General features: G+C 40.4%; 1 long non-coding RNA gene across 1 annotated transcript in view; it reads left to right on the top strand.

The window, feature by feature from the left end:
- Window positions 1-18,855, top strand: part of LOC123861841 (uncharacterized) — a 184,012-nt gene that overhangs the window by 42,578 nt on the left and 122,579 nt on the right. Inside the window, exon 2 of the long non-coding RNA XR_008508165.2 lies at window positions 16,828-16,970. This is a non-coding gene — a long non-coding RNA (uncharacterized LOC123861841). The remainder of the gene's footprint in view (window positions 1-16,827; window positions 16,971-18,855) is intronic.

The following is an 18,855-nucleotide window of genomic DNA, read 5'->3' as shown; positions in this document are numbered from 1 at the left end:
CTCTAGCAGACTAATTTAGAGCGTGGGTGGGATGCCAGCCATTTCTGAAGCTCATCAAATGAGAACATTTAAAGCTGAGTGATAAGCCTTTGTAGGTGAACTAATGCCAAAACCCTTTTCAAACTCCAGTATTCTATGGCGAGGCATTCTTGCAGCATGTTATGTGTTACCATGTTATGAAACTGGCTTTGACATTTGGATGTCTACCACTTGGTGAGTGGTTAGTTATAAAATGCTATTGGTTCAACAGATTATACTTTTGGAATAAAGCCTGGACTTCTGGGATCTTTTTAGTGGCTGGTTTATTTGTATTTCCAAGGCCATTTTTCCAATAAGCCAACACAATCAAATTACATGCAGCTTTGAAGACATTCTACCTTACAGTTTGACATTTTAATTAGGACTTTAAAGAGATAATAATCACTGCCCACAACTTCCCTAATGTTACCTAGAAATGGGTCAGTTAATTAGGATCCCAGAAAAACCACTGCATACATTTCTTTTCAATTGTTTTTCCAAACTTCCATCACCACATCTCTTGGCTTCAACTCAGACCAAATCAAACAAACAGCAGGGAAGGGTTCAATCTCTTCAGCCTTCTGAAAAACCTAAGGGTGCAAATAAGGAAGTCAGTCTGTGTCCATTATCTAAAACTGTATGTTTCACTCTGCATAAGATATTTTTCTTTCATTTCAAGATTTCTTTTGAAAGGAGAACCATGCCAGTTCATTTTATGAGAACATTCTCCATGAAAGCCATTAGGATCCTGTTCACCTGGTTCCTTTGATTCTTATATCTATACTTCATTATTCTTTATCTCTTCTAGGGTGAGGTTATTAATGGGTGGTCCCACTAAGGAATTTTTTTTTAAAGATTTTATTTATTTATTTGACAGAGAGAGAGATAGTGAGAGCAGGAACACAAGCAGGGGGAGTGGGAGAGGGAAAAGCAGGCTTCCTGCCGAGCAGGGAGCCTGATGTGGGACTCGATCCCAGGACCCTGGGATCATGACCTGAGCCCAAGGCAGACGCTTAACGACTGAGCCACCCAGGCGCCCCCACTAAGGAATTTTTTAATGCTCTCTGACTGCATTAAATTCCTTCTTTTTGGATTTTACAAGGTGGAAGGAAAAATGAGTCCATCTATTATTGAGAAACAAAGGGGCCCAGGGTGTGATAGTGAGTCAAGAAATAAATTCTGTTCTCTTGGATGGATTATGTGTAACAGGATGCTCACTGCCTCACCAAGACTTGCCCCTCCCTATCTCTTGGGTCAATATACAAGAATGGAAATGTGGTAAATGTCTGAGTTGTTTTCTAATGCTCTGAGTGTTTTGACACATTCAGAAGGGAGAGGTGGTTGCTGCTTCCCAGAAAAGGTTTAAGGAGTGTAACAATATGTCACTCTATCATTCTGCTAGGCAAGTTTAGCCTCACTTTTAAACCTGATTATATGTGCCTCAGTCTCTGGTTGGATCGTCAGTTGCCACGTTTATCTCAGTTCCTGAGATCTTGCAGTTACAAAGTTCTTTTAGATAAATAGTTGGGCTGTTGGTGGTTAATTTGAAAGATAACTTCGATTTGCAATTTCACTGATGACTTCTTTAACATCCTGCTTAATGTATTCACTTCATTCTTGTTCATTGTCAGAGACAGGTTTACCTTGAATCAAATGAAGCTTAAGCTTTAAGACCCCTTGCTTGCACGTTCCCCTTCCAAGTCTCTAGCAGGAGCTCTTGCAATGCATTCACATGTTGTGCAAAATTGGAAAACACAAGATAATCTAACAAAATCCAGTTATAACCACCATGTACTTTCACAACCAATTTTGTATTCTTTTTCTTAAAGAAGGACCCCCAAATTTCATAAACTTTAAGGTTAACAACTCTCAGTCTGTCTCCTTCATTATATAAATATTATTTAAAAGATTGTAGGCCCTAGATTAGAAAAGTGTGATGTGTCCAGATAGCTGCAAGGTTGCTTTCAAAGTAGCTGTCCATGCAAAGGAATATCCCTGAAGCAGACAAAAGTTGTTTGGTATACTTTATTTTTCCTGTCTCCATGTGTCTCTGAGATTTCTCCAAATTTGAGATCTTTCTCTTATCTTGGGAGTTTAAATCAGTTAAGATATATGTGGTACTTAGGACAGGGAATATGCATAGTAACTTCTCAGTGAATGCTAGCTATAATAATTATTGTTGTATTTATTTCCTCCAAATTTTGCAGCCTTGTGTATATCTTTTTCTACCACTCTTCACTAGAGAGACCAATTCTACAATCACCCTGAGAAATGCCCCAGGCCCTAGATGAGTCATTTGTTTTTCTTCTCTGCTGTTGAAAATATTTCATTATTTTCAACAGTCTGGGAGAATAATATAATAAAATTCTTTATGACAGGGCCACCAAAGTGATGATGGCTTAACACAATGTCCCCAGGAGGCACAGTGGAAGAGTGTGGGAGCTAAATGTTGGCTCCACGACTCACCAGTTAGGTGACCACCCTAACTTCACTTACCTCTGGGGGAAGAAAAAGAGAGAATACTTATTTTACAGGGATGTTTTGGGAAATAAGTATGTAAAGCCCTTATCATAGTGTCTGGAATAGACTAGGCACTAATAAATGGGCATTATTATTGTAACCAGACCACTCTTGATGACGCAGTGTCTGAACCCAAAAGAAGGCACCTTTAATGGAAAAATTCAGATAATTTTTTGTCAGTTAGGGAGATATTCAGATGCATGGTGATTTATCTAGTGCTTCTCAAATCTGGTGTAGTTAAAATTCCTATACCTATGAACATCTCTATGTTTCCTAAGATACTGGATGAAGAACAATGAAAAGATAATATTCTGGCATACTTAGGAATGCCGATAAGTTATCTCATAGGCTTGCTTTGCAGGGTTTCATAGCCCTTGGATTAAATTTTAAATCTAACTGATGGACTTTGGAGATTACTAGAATTTGATAAAAATGTTATTAGAATGAAATTTGAATTTATTTGCCTAACTGATATAACCTTATACTGGATTTATGTACAGGTTTGAGGAAAAATTGGTAATGGTTAAGAATTAGAAATAACTTACTAGCAAATATAGTCCTCAAATCTCATTTGAATCTCATCCCAATTGTCTTCACAATCAGGGATTTGAATTACTGATTTCTACCTTACCTGGAAATTTTAAGAAAGTTATGTATAGTGTTTCCTTAATTTGTTTGAATAAGCTATTTGTTATTGTTTTGTCTTTATACTAAATGTATAGATTGTCTCTTAACCTCTTTGTCTATAGGGCCAAAATTGATCATATATTCTCCTGAATTTGGAGATGTCTATAGTCTCAAGGGTGCTAGACCAAGTTGAGCATTTCTATACTGACACACATAAAATGGATAATGTGCTACATAAGAGTATATGTAGCTCTCTTAAAAATAAATATCTACCAAATATGTAACATATAAAATTCTAGACTATGAGGTTCTTAAGGGCAGCATCTAGCAGAATGCCTGGAACATGGTCGATGTTCAATATATATGTGTTAAATGAGTAAATGAATGGGTTAACTTGAATTTAATTAGGTGGGGTAGTTTGGACTTCGTAGGGAAAGTCCATGAAATATACTGAAAAAAATATGAATCTTTGAACCTCTTTGAAGATAGAGACTTTGAGGGCTTAGAAAGGAAGCTAGTGACTATTTGGTCAGCTGCCTCATTTTACACCAAGGAGACTGAATGACTTATATAAACTAGGGATGGAATCAGGAGATGGTGTGGAAGGTAAATGGGGTATACATGAAAACAGTCTTGTAAATGCTTTTTTACCAAGTAAATCAGTAAATCATAATCAGATTTTATGAAATGATATGAAGAAAGCAGTGCTGTCAATGGCAAGATTTGTTTTTTTTTCCTCAAACTGTTTGTGTTTATTTATAGTTATCAATTTCTTTCAGATGAACTCCCAAGGACTGTCCAGAAAATTTTGTTATAAGAGAAAACTATAGCATTGCATGTTGTCTGAGAAAAAGACATGATCGTGGCTGAGGGGTTTGGAAATGTCTGTCTTTCAAAGGTTTCTATTGTAAGGAGGTGTGACATATATTATGGACATGGTATAAGTGAAAATTTAAGGGGATGTGAAGAGTAGGAAGTAAGTTTTATACAATTGACAAAAGCTGAAGCACATTAATCCACATGGCTCCAATTAGTGTCAACCCCCATTTAGTTGATAACGGAAAGAGAGGGGGCAAAACAAGAGAGCCCTGTGCTCCTGAGGTTGAGAAACACCCCACTACAGGCATTTGGGTTCCTAAACTCTGTGTGTGTGTGTGTGTGTGTGTGTATGAGAGTTTTTTTGTTTTGTTTTTAATTGTTTTAACATAATGTGTTATTTGTTTCAGGGGTACAGGTCTGTGATTCAACAGTCTTACACAATTCACAGTGCTCACCATAGCACATACCCTCCCCAATGTCCATCATCCGGCCACCCCATCCCTCCCAACCCGCCTCCACTCCAGCAACCCTCAGTTTTTTCCTGAGATTAAGAGTCTCTTATGGTTTATCTCCCTCTCCGGTTTTGTCTTGTTTCATTTTTCCCCTCCCTTCCCCTATGATTCTCTGTCTTGTTTCTCAAATTCCTCATATCAGTGAGATCATATGATACTTGTGTTTCTCTGATTGACTTGCATCGCTTAGCCTAATACCCTCTCATTCCATCCACGTCTTTGGAGAGAGAGAGAGAGAGGTGAGGGAGTTTTGATTCATTGGATACCTGAGTCCTTTGAGGTATTTGGCTTCCTTAGTCTCAGGCAAGCTACTTGCCTAGGGAGTGTAAGGAACAGATCACAATAAAACTGACATGTATCACCTAAAATAACTGGTCGGCTCTTTAAGTCCCAAAGGAAATTTAGCTTCAGCCAAACTTCAGCCAAACTTTGGAATTCCTTTGAGCAACCCTCTGGGCTGGTGCTTCTAAGAGTGGTTCTTCCCCATTTCATAGCCATCATGAGGTCTGAACCCGTTCCCTTTCCATCTCAGTTTTGAAGACCGCTGGTGAACAAATTAGGGTTTGGGCTGCTGATCTGTAGGATTGGTAAGGCACCCCAGACTAAAACTGCATTGTCCTAAAACAAGAGATAAACAATGAAGGCTATTCTTAGTGGTGAGTAAAAGACAGTAGGAAAAAGTTATAAAATTCAGGTGTGTCAAAAGCATTACATGAGTCTTGCCAGCATGAGACCAGTATGTACTAAAGGAGAGTTATAGCTACAGGTGGAAAATATTAAATTACTATTTTTGTACTTCCTAGTGCCCTCAAATGTTTTGGCAGAGTTATGACTATAGGTTGCCGCCTGGCTGTACAAAAAAAAAAAAAAAAAAAAGGGAGAAGAATTTAGTAGAGAAAATTGAATTCTGGATCTGTACTCACAGAATTGGACTTGAATGAGCAAATGTTAGTTTTTCAGTGAAATAATTTCTATAAACTGAAATTAAATTGATTTGATGGCTCTGAAGCTAACACATTTGGGTGTCCTCCTTAAAGAATTTTTTGAAATGTCAGTTTGTGATAGAGATAGGAGGCTCACAATCATACCTGGAAAAAAAAGTTAGGCATAGCAAAAAAGAGATTTTATTAGAATATTCCTAGTATTTTCAAAATTAATCTTGCACCACCTGCTATTATAAGGGAACACTGAATAAATAAAATGTTTCTCAAGCATGGCTGGTATACCCAACTTTGAGTGCTAGTTAAGACTTTTGCCAAAATATACATTTACTTTCCTAGCTTGGGGGAATGAAACTAGCAAATGGATGGCACTTTTAGGCACACGAGTGTCTTTTTGGTAGATGCTAAATGAAGGAGTTTAAAAGAAAAAGAAACTTCCATTCACTCAAACCTCTTTCTTGTGAATATCCCGGAGCTAAGAGTTGCTTGTAACATTTGGGTGGGTAAGGAAAGTGGAGAAATATCTCTGGCATTTAGCTTTAGGTGGGACAAACCACATTAACTCTACACTTTTATTGTAGCACATTTTTCCTTTCCTGAATTTTCAATCCTTTCTACATTACCTTTGACCAGTGACCACTGCCTGGAAGTTTCCTAGGTATACATAATAATTAGAAAGACCATACCATGTAGAATAAAAATAGTCTGTGTGTCTTATCTGTGTGTCATTTGCTTGTACCAACCTAGCCATTCTATGATTAGGGCAGATTGTATTTTTCCAACCTCAGAGAATGTGTTTTACTAATTCCTTTCAAATTCTTCTCACTCAGTGAATGATTCAGAAGGAAGATGTCCAGATTCAGGTGAAGGCAGTCATACCAAATACTTGCTTGGCCACAGAAACTTCACCAGTCACTTAAGAATCTGGGGATGAAAATACTGTTTGTAGGGAACTTGTAGGAATTCCGCAAATGTCACAAGGACAGGGATCAGTCTGTCACCCTTCAGTTGAAAAACCACTCAATAATCAGTCTTCTTTCATGACTTTCTTCATCTCTTTATCATCATTGTTTTGATTCTTAGACCCTCTGATAATTTCCAGACTCCAGGATTAGAGTTTCTTTCATACAGTGATGCATTTGTTGTTTTCAAAGTATTTGTAAAACCAGTTATGCATAAGTTGTTTGGGAGATCTCAAAGTAGATCATGTCAGTTGGTCACCACCAACAGGCAATAACCCTTGCTAAGGATAATATAGATGTCAAGGAAGCAATGTGTCTTGTCAGCCTTGTCCGATGTCCACCAAGGGCAAGCGATGCAGCAGAGCAGACCTGTCCACAGTGGCCTGATGGGGGTGGGTGATGCATGTCAATACTTCGAGGAGCCTGGCTCTTTCCCCATCCATGGGAGAAACTTGCATGTGATCAGAGCCACAATTATAATGGGACTTGACAAAGTAATTGAGAGAGGCAGCCGCTTTTGCAATGTTCAGGACTAGTTCAATGGATTTCTTCCCTGTTTTCAGCAGCATTCAGCAGCTTTGGTGACCAGCTACATTGTTTGGCAGTGGGCTGAAGGGCTCACAATTGCACAGAGCAAGGAACATGCTGAACAGTGATGTTCCAGTTTAAAAGGACAGAGCTGCAAACAAAGGTAGGCTTTTATTTCGGGTAACAACCTTTCAAGTGCGCACAATCTCATGCCCAACTATATGCCATTTACCACTGCCACACTCACAGCACCAGGCATATATCTTCACTCGCTTATTCTTGAATCCTGGGCCGGGGAGGGGGACTCAATGTCAGCATCTTCTCTTGAGTTTCCTATTTCTTTAACTCTCTCCGGGTCTCATTTGTCTCTTTGCTTCTCTTTACCCATTTCAACACCTACCCCCTCCTTCTTTTTGGGCCCATGTTTTATGAAGATGATTATTTTTGGCAGGTGATTTGGTCCCCCGAATGTAAAATTCAGCATTCTCTTTTGATGGAAGAAAACTCATAGTATTGCAACCATCACATAGAATGCAGAGTCGTAAGCCCAGCTCTGCCTGTCCACAGGTCCATAGGGAAAGTCATGGCCTACAGAATGTGGCGATACTTTCCTGTCATTGCACCTGTCAGTTAATAATTCTACATATTTGAGTGACTATTTGGTCAAAATCTATCTTCCTCACCAGACATGGGCCCCTGTGAAGACAACAGCTACCTGTTTTGCTGTTGAGACTATTTGCTCTCAAGTGCTTATCAGAGTGCCTGGCACAGAGCAGCCCCACAGTAATACTTGTAGAGAAGAAAATAATATACATCTCAAGTGTACCAATTGAATCATGGGAAGTCCTTAGCTGATCTTAAGTCCACTTTGGGAATGCTCTTCTGCTTTGGAAAGGATTATGCAGAAAGATCTATGTTTCATTGATGAGTTTGCTTTTTTGTTTGTTGTTTCAGCGTATTTTGAGACCTTCAAAGGATGGTATGTGTTGGGTGGAAATTGATGAACAATGTATCGCCCAATAAGGAGAAATACTAACTATGATGAATTATACACAACTTCTTCTAGTCTAGTAACTTGTTACTGGAATAGAGAGATTGTTAGAGCTTTATACATTAAGTTTCTCACAACTTTGGAAGTATGGTCTGTAGTAGCTTTTCTAGGGTTATCATAACAACTCTCACGGACCATGTGTGATAAAATTTATTGTCTCACAGTTTTGGAGGCTTGCAGTTTGAGATCAAGGTGTTGGCAGGGTTGGTTACGTCAGAGGACTATGAGGGGGAATCTGTTCCATGACTCTCTCCTGGTTTCTGGTGGTTCTTGGCAATCACTGGCATCCCGTGGCTTGTAGAAGCATCTCCTTGAGCTCGGCCTTCATGTTCACGTGGTGTTCTCTCTGTGAAGCTGTGTCTTCTTATAAGGACACCAGTCCTCTTGGATTGGGGCCTGCCCCACTCCAGGATGACCTCATCTGAACTAATAACATCTGCAACAACCCTATTTCCAAATAAGATCACTTTCTGAGGTATTTAGGGTTAGAATTTCAACATACCGTTTTCAGATGGATAGAATTCAACCATAACATGATCCAGGAAGATGTAGCTATTGAACAAAAGATGCAGTTGCTCAGCCAGAAACTCTGCACCCAGAACAACCTCCCCATGTTCCCTGCCACCTCCTTTCAGTGGCAGGGTTTCAGCCTTTTCCGATGCAGGGTCAGAATAATCTTGGCTTGGCTATTAACTTTGATTTAATGAGTTGAACCTGTCTCAGAGAGCCAGCCAGCAGGTGAGTTGCCAGCTGGCCCCTCTCTGTGGGCCATCTCCAGTGGCAGTTAGATACACTGTGTGAGACAGTCCGAGAAGATTTCTGATGTCTGCAGAAGGCACAAACACTCCTTTCCTCTTTGCTGGCATTTGCAGAGCAGTCCCCTCTGCTCCCCTCAGTGTGTGAAGAAGGCAAGGGAAGCTTCTAGAACAGCATTTGGTGTTGGCTACTTAGAACCCTGAAATCGGTTGATGAACACCATTGATCTGTTCTGAGAGAAGAGTTCCCATCAAGGGAAAACTAGGCTGATGAAATACACTGGAACCATCTGACACAAATATTTTACTTCACCATAGTAAAGGGGGAAGGTAATGTTTGACTTCTGGCTGAATGTCCATGAGAAAGACCAATATGTAATCTTGCCTTTGGCTTGTTATCAAGAGAACATGTTACATCACTTGCTTGTAGCTTCCAGGTCCTTAAAAAAGTAACTGGTTGAGATACAAGGGCTTCCGAAATTGTAAAATTCAGAGAATCTGTTGTCCCTGTTGATGCTGCCTGGGCTCTAGGGTACAGTCATTGCTTTTGTTTTGGGATCAATGAGAGAGAAAGAAGGAGAAGAGGGTGAAAGAGGGAAGGGGGGGAGAGAAGGAAGGAGGGGAAGAATAAGAGAAAGAGAGAGAGAGAGAGAGAGATGACCAAAGTTACAGCAAGGGGCCAGCACCATGGTAAATGGTTTGTCCACAGGGAGTTAGTGGCAGAGGTGGAAGTTGAGTATGGATCTCTTGGTGAATGGGGCCAAGTGACAAGCCTGAGAAGGGATTGCACACTGTGGCCCTGTTTCAGCGCCTGACTACCTATGTCATCCCAGATGAGACACCTTAACACAATGGGCCTTATCTTTCCTCACCTGGAGGTGAGGGTACTGGGACAGCTCATTTCTAAGGAAGTTTTACAGTAAACCTTCTATAATATTGTTATTTCAAGCCAATCTAGAGTCTGGATTCAATATAGCTTAGCTATATCTGGCTCCATAGTCTTTTTTTTATTTTTAAATTTTATTTAAATTCAATTAATTAACATATAGTGTATTATTAGTTTCAGAGGTAGAGTTCAGTGTTTTTCATCAGTTGCATATAACACCCATTACTCATTGCATCATGTGCCCTCCTTAATGACCATCACCCATTTACCCCATTCCCCCACCCACCTCCCCTCCAGCAATCCTCAGTTTGTTTCCTAGAGATAAGAGTCTGCTTTGTCTCCCTCTCTGATTACATCTTATTTTATTTTTTTCTCCCTCCCTCTATGATCCTTTGTTTTATTTCTTAAATTCCACATATGAGTGAAATCATATGATAATTGTCTTTCTCTGATTGACTTATTTCACTTAGCATTATATTCTCTAGTTCCATCCACATCATTGCAAATGGTAAGATTTCATTTTTTTGGTGACTGAGTAATATTCCATTGTATGTGTGTGTGTATGTGTGTGTGTGTGTACCTGTACCATATCTTCTTTATCCATTCATCTGTAGATGACATCTGGGCTCTTTCCATAGTTTGACTATTGTGAATATTGCTACTATGAACACTGGGGTGCAGGTGCCCCTTTGGATGACTACATATGTATCTTTTGGGTAGATACCTAGTAGTGCAATTGCTGGGTTATAGGGTAGCAGTCCTACCGGTAGTGTAAGAGGGTTCCACTTTCTCTGCATCTTTGCCAACATTTGTTGTTTCCTGACTTGTTAATTTTAGCCATTCTGACTGGTGTGAGGTGATATCTCATTATGGTTTTGATTTGTATTTCCCTGATGCCATGTCTCCATAGTCTTAAAGTTTTATGTATTTAGTTTAAACTTCCATCTGATTTTTTCATGTCATTTTATATGAAATATTTAAAATTTTCCTTTATGTCCATGGTTTTAGGCTGTCTGTGCCACAAAATATGCCCTAAAACTATTTTATCAGAAACAAGTGGCCAAAATTTTTTAAAAATTGCCATTCTCCAAGCTAAATACCTTAAAAAGATAATCCTCAATGGCAAAAAGTGACATCAGGGGCACCTGGGTGGCTCAGTTGTTAGGCGTCTGCCTTCGGCTCAGGTCATGATCCCGGGGTCCTGGGATCGAGCCCTGCATCGGGCTCCCTGCTCCGCGTGGAGCCTGCTTCTCCCTCTCCCACTCCCACTCCCCCTGCTTATGTTCCCTCTCTCGCTGTGTCCCTCTCTGTCAAATAAATACAATCTTAAAAAAAAAAAAAGATTTAAAAAGGGGCGCCTGGGTGGCTCAGTCGTTAAGCGTCTGCCTTGGGCTCAGGTCGTGATCCCCGGGTCCTGGGATCGAGCCCCACATCGGGCTCCCTGCTTGGCGGGAGGCCTGCTTCTCCCTCTCCCACTCCCCCTGCTTGTGTTCTCTCTCTCGCTGTGTCTCTGTCAAATAAATAAATAAAATCTCTTTTAAAAAAAAAAAGTGAAATCAAATCCCCTCTACCAAACAGTAACTGAAACAGAAAAGAATTTGTGTATTCTAAAGTGGAGTCCTTTTTTTTTTTTTTTAAGATTATTTTAGAGAGAGTTCAAGAGAGAGAACCAGTGCACAAGCAGTGGGGAGGGGTAGAGGGAGAGAGAGAGGAGCCAACTTGCCACTGAACAAGGAGCCCCACATGGGCCTCCATCTCATGACCCTGAGATCATGACCTGAGCCAAGATCAAGAGTAACTCGAGCTACCCAGGTGCCTCTAAAGTGGGGTCCGTGTAGCACATACACAATCCTGCCTCCAGTTCTTCAAACTATAATTCTGAGGATGGTTGTACACCAATAAACAAGCATATAAGGAGAGAGGAAGTTCCTACTAAAGATAGGTTTTAATCCCTGTTCTGTGAATTTAAATCCATAGTGTATGGATTTGTTGATATTTGGAAGTACAGTGAGAACATACCCAGTAAATGTCTAGTTGAGTGAGGGCCATTTTGAATTTAGAGTCAAGATGGCAGGAATTTACTTCAGGTGAGAACTTATCTCCACACAGAAGGCCCTCACAGAAGCTCTAGTAAGCAGCATCCATAAAAGCTCTTGTTTCAGCACAACTTTGTGATGCTGTGTTGATAGATTATATTGGGAAGGTGAGAGGCCATGTTGGGTAGTGGTGAAGAACGCAGGCTTTCTAGAGCCCAGTGGTTGTTTTAAAATCCTATTTTCACTTCTCATCCTGAGTTAGCTATTTGATTATGATTTTCAAAAGCCTCTGTTTTCTTACTTGTAACCAGGTGATGGATCTTAATACATATCTTAATTTTCTTTTGTGTGTGAGGATTAAATGAGATTATAAATGTAAAGAGGTCAGTAGAGTAGCATAGAGTAAGTGCTTAGTAAATATTAAGTAATAATTATTATTATACTTGTTATGATATCCTCCTCCTTGGAGAAACTGACTCCACTACAATAATGGATTCAGAACCTACGGACTTTTCATCACTGTGGATCACTTGATTCTTAATCTATGATCACAAAGTTCCAAGTAAGTGTACCGGAACCTAACATCACCCTGTAGACCCAGATTTGAAGAGAAAGAAAACATCCCTGAGGTAATGCTTGGGTGTGGTGGTGCTGCCGTCTTCGGAGCATCCAGTCCATTACAAGTCTGAACAATGTGATCCCCGCTCTCAGCACAAACACTGTGCAAGGAGATGTCTGTTTTGTAAGAAGACAATTCAGACTTGTTTTTCAGGGCCTTCCATAATCTCAAATTTCTTAGCTGCTCCAGCAGCAAGAATTATTGAAGATGAGGCCCAGATGTTGTGAGAAAATTAAAATGAAAAAGGAAAGGTAGTTTGCAACCTCAAGTTAAGTAAATAGGAACCAGAGAGGAAAAGAATACAAGAAAGACATGAAAACAATGTGAATGAATATAAACATATATCCCTAGGTACAGGAGAATACAGAAAGGACTTTAAAAGGCTACCCCGGGCGCCTGGGTGGCTCAGACGGTTAAGCGTCTGCCTTCAGCTCAGGTCATGATCCCAGGGTCCTGGGATCGAGTCCCGCATCGGGCTCCCTGCTCCTTGGGAGCCTGCTTCTCCCTCTGCTTCTCTCTCTCTGTCTCTCATGAATAAATAAATAAAATCTTTGAAAAAAAAAAAAAAGGCTACCCCATTTGAATAAATGTCTGCCCCCTCCTTGACTGTCTTCAATAGTAGGGCACTCCATGTCGTCTTAAGCATCCCACCCACTTTCTCTAGCTGGATATAACTTTATAGAGGCAATAGTGAGGAGAAAAAGAACAACAACAACAACAAATCTTTCTTTATTCAAACCTTCGTTTCCATCCATTGCTTAACATTTCTGAACTTTGGATATAAAATAAGGCCAATGTATAAGCAGGCATCATATTAGTACCTACTTCATGAGGTTGTTGTAGGGATTCATTGAAATAATCCATATAACTCCTAGAGCACAGTACCTGGCACATGACTAACACTAATGAAACCAACTAAGTGTCCAATTAATTGTATTATGATTGAGCAGGACTGTCTGGTTCCAACATTCTAAGCTTGAACAATTGACTTTATGTCTCTGCACTTCTATTTCCTACTCTGTAATTGGGGATTCTAGGAGCACCTATCTCATGAAATTGTTGAGAGAATTAGATGAGTTAATACAGATAAAGCTCTTAGAATAGTGCCTGGCATATAGCAGGGGTTCATTTGACATTAGCCGTTATTGATGAAACTGTTCTTCTGACGTGGATACTGGTCACCTGTGCGCTTCCCAGCTTGCTCTCTTCAGGAGAACTCTTCTAGGGTAGAATCTAATTGAAGACAAGGCAGTAGGTTTACACTTCCGGAGGCATTCTCATGTGCCTCCCAGGAATAAGTGTGGATGAGAATAAACTCATTTCCAGGGACAGTTGGAGGAGCAAGCCACAGAGAGGGCCTGAGGGAGAGGTAGGTCAGTAATTTCAGTGTGGTCGAGAAAGAACACGGAGTACTCTGAGGAGGGGTGGCCCAGGATGGTTGTGAGACAATGTAGTTTGTTTGGGAGTCTGGCCATGTGGCAGATGTGTGAATGGCTCTGAACATGGAGATCTTGCTCTGCCAGGTGCTGCTCACCTTTCATAAGCATGAAATCCACTTAGGTAATACTTGGTACATACCCGACTGAATCCGCAGTTTGTTCTTTTCAAGTTTTTGGCAAAATGTGTTGTTCACTGGTCACACCCAACCTATTCTATATTTATTCTGAGTGCACAGGACTAATGAGATAATCATACCCTGGGGCTGAACTGGTTGAAATCTGTAAATCACCTGAAATTTTGATTACCCATTCATAATCCTTCTTTCCAGTATTGCGTAAATCTCATTAGTACATATTTTTTATTATTCATGTTATGGAAAAAATTGCTTTTTTGCCATTGAAAGAACAGTTGATGCAGGAGATCTAGGTGTTTTGTTTGAGCTATTTGGTTTTATCTCCATGATCAAATCAAGGAATGCGCCTCCAAATGTAGGAGACTCTTAGCAGCCAGTTCTGTTCAGCTTTTTGCTTTTAGAGCAAGGACCCTCTGTGAAGGCCTGCAGACACTAGTATGAGGCTGGGACACTGTGGAGTGAAAACTGGCTGAAATCAACTCTTATCTAGGAATGGTTCCTAGAAAGACGTGGGCCCATGCACCATCACAGGAACAGGACCCCTGCAGAAAACAAAATTAATTCTGTCACAGGCTCTACAGACAACCCCAGGGCCCTTTGCCTGAAACCTCTGTCTAGACTGGACAACAACCACATGAGATTTATATGTTTGTACACTGAGAATTGCAGGTGATTGGAAATTAGAGAAATGTTCTTTCAGAAGTTACTTAATCTCATGATTTTTCTAGGCAGAGATGACATGAGCATTCATGGAATTCATAACATTCCCAGTTTAATTGGTTGGTTGACTCAGAGCACATGGTACACCTTCATAGTATATAAAGTGGTTCTGTAAATTTCTTTGACTTTTCCAAATTACTACTACAACTACTACTACTACTCCTTCTCCTCTTTCTCCTCTTTCTCCCTCTCCCTCCCTCTCCCTCCCCCCTCTCTCTCCCTCTCCCTCCTTCTCCTTCTTTTTTGGTTGCTGCCTAATACCAAATAAAATTGCTTGAAATCATGGCCCCAAACTACTATGTAGAATGGGGCAGGGCAATGGGGTGTGTCTGTGCATGTGACCCCATACTCCTTCCTACAGTGTAGTGTAGTCAAAATAGCCTTATTAAAGAAGCAGTAGATCAGATTCTCCTTCTGTCACTGCCACCAACCTGATTAGTGGGCCACTTCTCGAAACCTCAGAACAGAGGTATGTAGACCACATGACCTCTGGCTTAGACTTTAGCTGTCTTGGCATGCAGCAAACCATGGCTTCAGCCTTGAAAGAACTCCTAGGCATGACCTATTTGGCTAAGCAGTCAAGGGGGTTGAGAAGCAAGGCAGTGGGGAGGGGGACTTTCTAACAGGGTAAAAAAGGAGGGAAGCTGGGGTATGGAGGCAGGGTTTGTCCTTTGCTTTCTGAATGTCCTAATCTCCCCGTACTAAGGAGCAGGAATGAGCCTGGAAAAACTATCTTTGTCTCTCTCGTATTTCAACCCCATCTCAACTCCTCCAGGAAAGAGTGTGTAAACTCTCCATAATTATCTATTTGATTCACTCTTACAAGGCATTTCTCTAAGGGCCTTTTATGCCAAGGGACCAAATATATTTAGACTGAGTCTGAGTCTACATTTTTTATTTGTGTCCTATCTATTAGGCATGTAGATGAAGAGTGTAGTTTCCCAAACTTCCAAACTCTGTATGTTTGTAAAAACTTGGAGTAATGCAAGCTAAATATCTGGGTAATAACTTAAAATTTCACTTTTGACCACTTAGGTTTATCGATACAACCTTTTTAGATCCAGCCTTTATTCAGTGACACAAGTCAGGTGACTTAAAATTTTCTCCCATAACACTGTATCTTCAAGTATCTTAATGAGATTTAGACTTTCTACCTTAATGTAATTTAACTGCTGATCTCCATCAGATGCAGGCAGAAGCCAACTTCATTTTCTACTCCCTTAATCTTCCTTCATTTCTTTAAACCCATTGTCCCTCTGGGCAGCCTTCTTAGGTAAAAAACCTTAACTGCTCTAGGGCAGCTGTTTCCCACGTGCTGTGGACCACATGCAGTACTTAGAAAACATTATGCATCCTTGTCTCTGCTATTAGGGGAAGCACAATTTGCTCTCAATGCAGCTTGCTTTTTTTTTTTTTTAAGATTTTGTTTATTTGAGAGAATGAGAGAGAGCAAGTGATGGGGAAGGAGAGAGAGAGAAAGAGAGAGAAGCCACCTCCCTGCTGAGCAGGAAGCCTGATGGGGCTCAATCCAAGGACCTGGAGATCATGACCTGAGCTGGAGGCAGATGCTTAACTGAGCCACCCAGACGTCCCTCAATATAGCTTTTAAATCACACACTATAGGCCGCCTCAGGCAGCTTCTTGCCTGGAGATTTTTTTCAGATATATGTCTTACATTAGACCCTGTACCCCAAAACTCTAAAGGGAAACAGGCCAGTCCCCCCAAGTGGTTCTTTTGATATGTCTTTCATTTGGTATCAACTAAGGAGGAAGTACTCCCCAACCTCTCCATTGATAGAGTGGGGGGCACATGTAGAGGGAAATGTACGGTATTCCAACAAATCCCTCCAAAGAAAGAATTTCTCTTCTTGCCTCTTTAACTACAATCATTTTATCCCCTTGAAGAGGGTGTTAGGCTAAAACTGTAAGGTTAGTTTTTGTCCATCCACTTTGCAAGTGCTGTACAGATGGCCTGACACCTCGAGTTGGGTGTGTGTGTGTGTGTGTGTGTACACATATATATGTGTGTGTGTGTGTATATATAATAACATATGTAATATATGTGATATGTATGTATATGTATAATATATAATATACAATGTATTATATATAATATATTGGTTTAATTTCATTTATGATTAAGCTAATTATATGTAATTAATATATTATAGTGTATAATAATATATTATTTTATAGGTCTATAAGCTCCTTAAAGGTAGAGGCTTTTGTTGTGTATATTTATACTCCTTATAATACCCAGGTCAGTGCCCCACATAGAAGGTGCTCGATGTATGTGTGATGAGTGAATAAGTGAATCATCGTTTGTCTGCTCTCCTGAAGAATGACCAGTTTCTGTTAAGCTGTGCACACTTTCAAGTTACCCTCCTGCATTCTGCTTCTCATGTAAGTACTGTTATTAAACTTCTAAATACTTAACAGAAGGCTGTTTTTTGGCAGTGAATGAACTCCTTTTGTCTTCTGTCCCGTGAATATCCTAACTACTTTGTCACTTTGATCTAGGGGGCATTTCATCCTCAGAAATGCAAAAGAGTTGGCGACTGCACAAAATGTGTCCTATTTCCTATTGCCGTAAAATCCACTGCTCTTGAGCCTTTGCCCGCCCCCTTTCATGACAATGTGTAAGCCACTAAATTGCAGTTACTGGCTGTGGCCATGGCCATCAAAAAATCGTGCATGCCATGTAGATTTGAGGCTTGCTCCACTAGAGTCCACAATGGCTTTACTGTAACTGGGTTAACTAGAACTTGGCAAAGAGCTATCCAAGGAGGGTGATACCAAGCCCCCTCCCCCCTTCCAGGATGCTGGCCTGATCTTCTTGTATTTGTGCAACTGGCCCATCCAGAGACCCACGAAAGCTGGGAGGAGGGCCCCGGTGAGGGCAAATCTCTCTGGGTCAGGTTGCCCTTTTGCAGCTCTCTTTCACACAGCTTCTCTTCCTGCAATGTGAAGTAGGTTAGAGGATAGCTTGTTTTCTTTTGCTATTTGAAATACAGCATTTAGGGTCATGCTCTGAATAATTTGTGCTTGTTAGAAATGACTGTCGTCCTCTTGAAGCAATAACAAAGGACTACATTTAAATTAAATTCAGCCAAGCAAGAGCCTCTCCACAAAATCAATGGAGCCAGGCATTTTTCAAAGAGTTATTTTGATTTTTTAAATCTGTATATTCTAGGGCATAAATCAGCGAAGATATCCCAGAACCTAAAAAGAGATAGTTCATAAGTCTTTAAAAGTACTTGGTAATATTTGGGATGGGAGTGAAAAAGCAAGATAAAGTATTAGATGCACTCATGTTTAATATCACCTATTTTTATATTTGTCTTTTTTTCTTTTTTTAATTAGGTTAATTACCATACATTACATCATTAGTTTTTGATGTAGTGTTCCATAATTCATTGTTTGTGTATAACACCCAGTGCTCCATTCAGTACGTGCCCTCCTTAATACCCATCACCAGGCTAACCCATCCCCCCACACCCCTCCCCTCTAAAACCCTCAGTTTGTTTCTCAGAGTCCATAGTCTCTCATGGTTCATCTCCCCCTCTTATTTCCCCCTCTTCATTTTTCCATTCCTACTACTTTCTTTTTTTTTTTTTTAACATATAATGTATTATTTGTTTCAGAGGTACAGGTCTGTGATTCATCACTCTTACACAATTCACAGTGCTCACTGTAGCACATACCCTCCCCAATGTCTATCACCCAGTCACCCAATCCCTTCCACCCCCCACCATTCCAGCAACACTCAGTTTGTTTCCTGAGATTAAGAATTCCTCATATCAGTGAGGTCATATGATACATGTCTTTCTCTGATTGACTTATTTCGCTCAGCATAATACCCTCTAGTTCCATCCACATCATGGCAAATGGCAAGATTTTTTTTTTTGATGGCTGCATAATATTCCACGGTGTATATATATACTACATCTTTATCCATTCATCTGTTGATGGACATCTTGGTTCTTTCCATAGTTTGGCTATTGTGGACATTGCTGCTATAAACATTGGGGTGCATGTACCCCTTCGGATCACTACATTTGTAACTTTGGGGTAAATACCCAATAGTGCAACTGCTGGGTCATATGGTAGCTCTATTTTCAACTTTTGAGGAACCTCCATACTGTTTTCCAGAGTGGCTGCACCAGCTTGCATTCCCACCAACACTGTAGGAGGGTTCCCCTTTCTCCGCATCCTCACCAACATCTGTCATTTCCTGACTTGTTAATTTTAGTCATTCTGACTGGTGTGAGGTGGTATCTCATTGAAG

The sequence above is a fragment of the Mirounga angustirostris genome, unplaced genomic scaffold, assembly GCF_029215605.1.
Source record: "Mirounga angustirostris isolate CCGP_5_RB_7025 unplaced genomic scaffold, mMirAng1.0.hap1 SCAF_9, whole genome shotgun sequence".
In the NCBI taxonomy this organism is placed as follows: domain Eukaryota; kingdom Metazoa; phylum Chordata; class Mammalia; order Carnivora; family Phocidae; genus Mirounga; species Mirounga angustirostris.
Note: the sequence above shows the minus strand (reverse complement) of the source record. Positions and strands in the feature narration are given on the sequence as shown.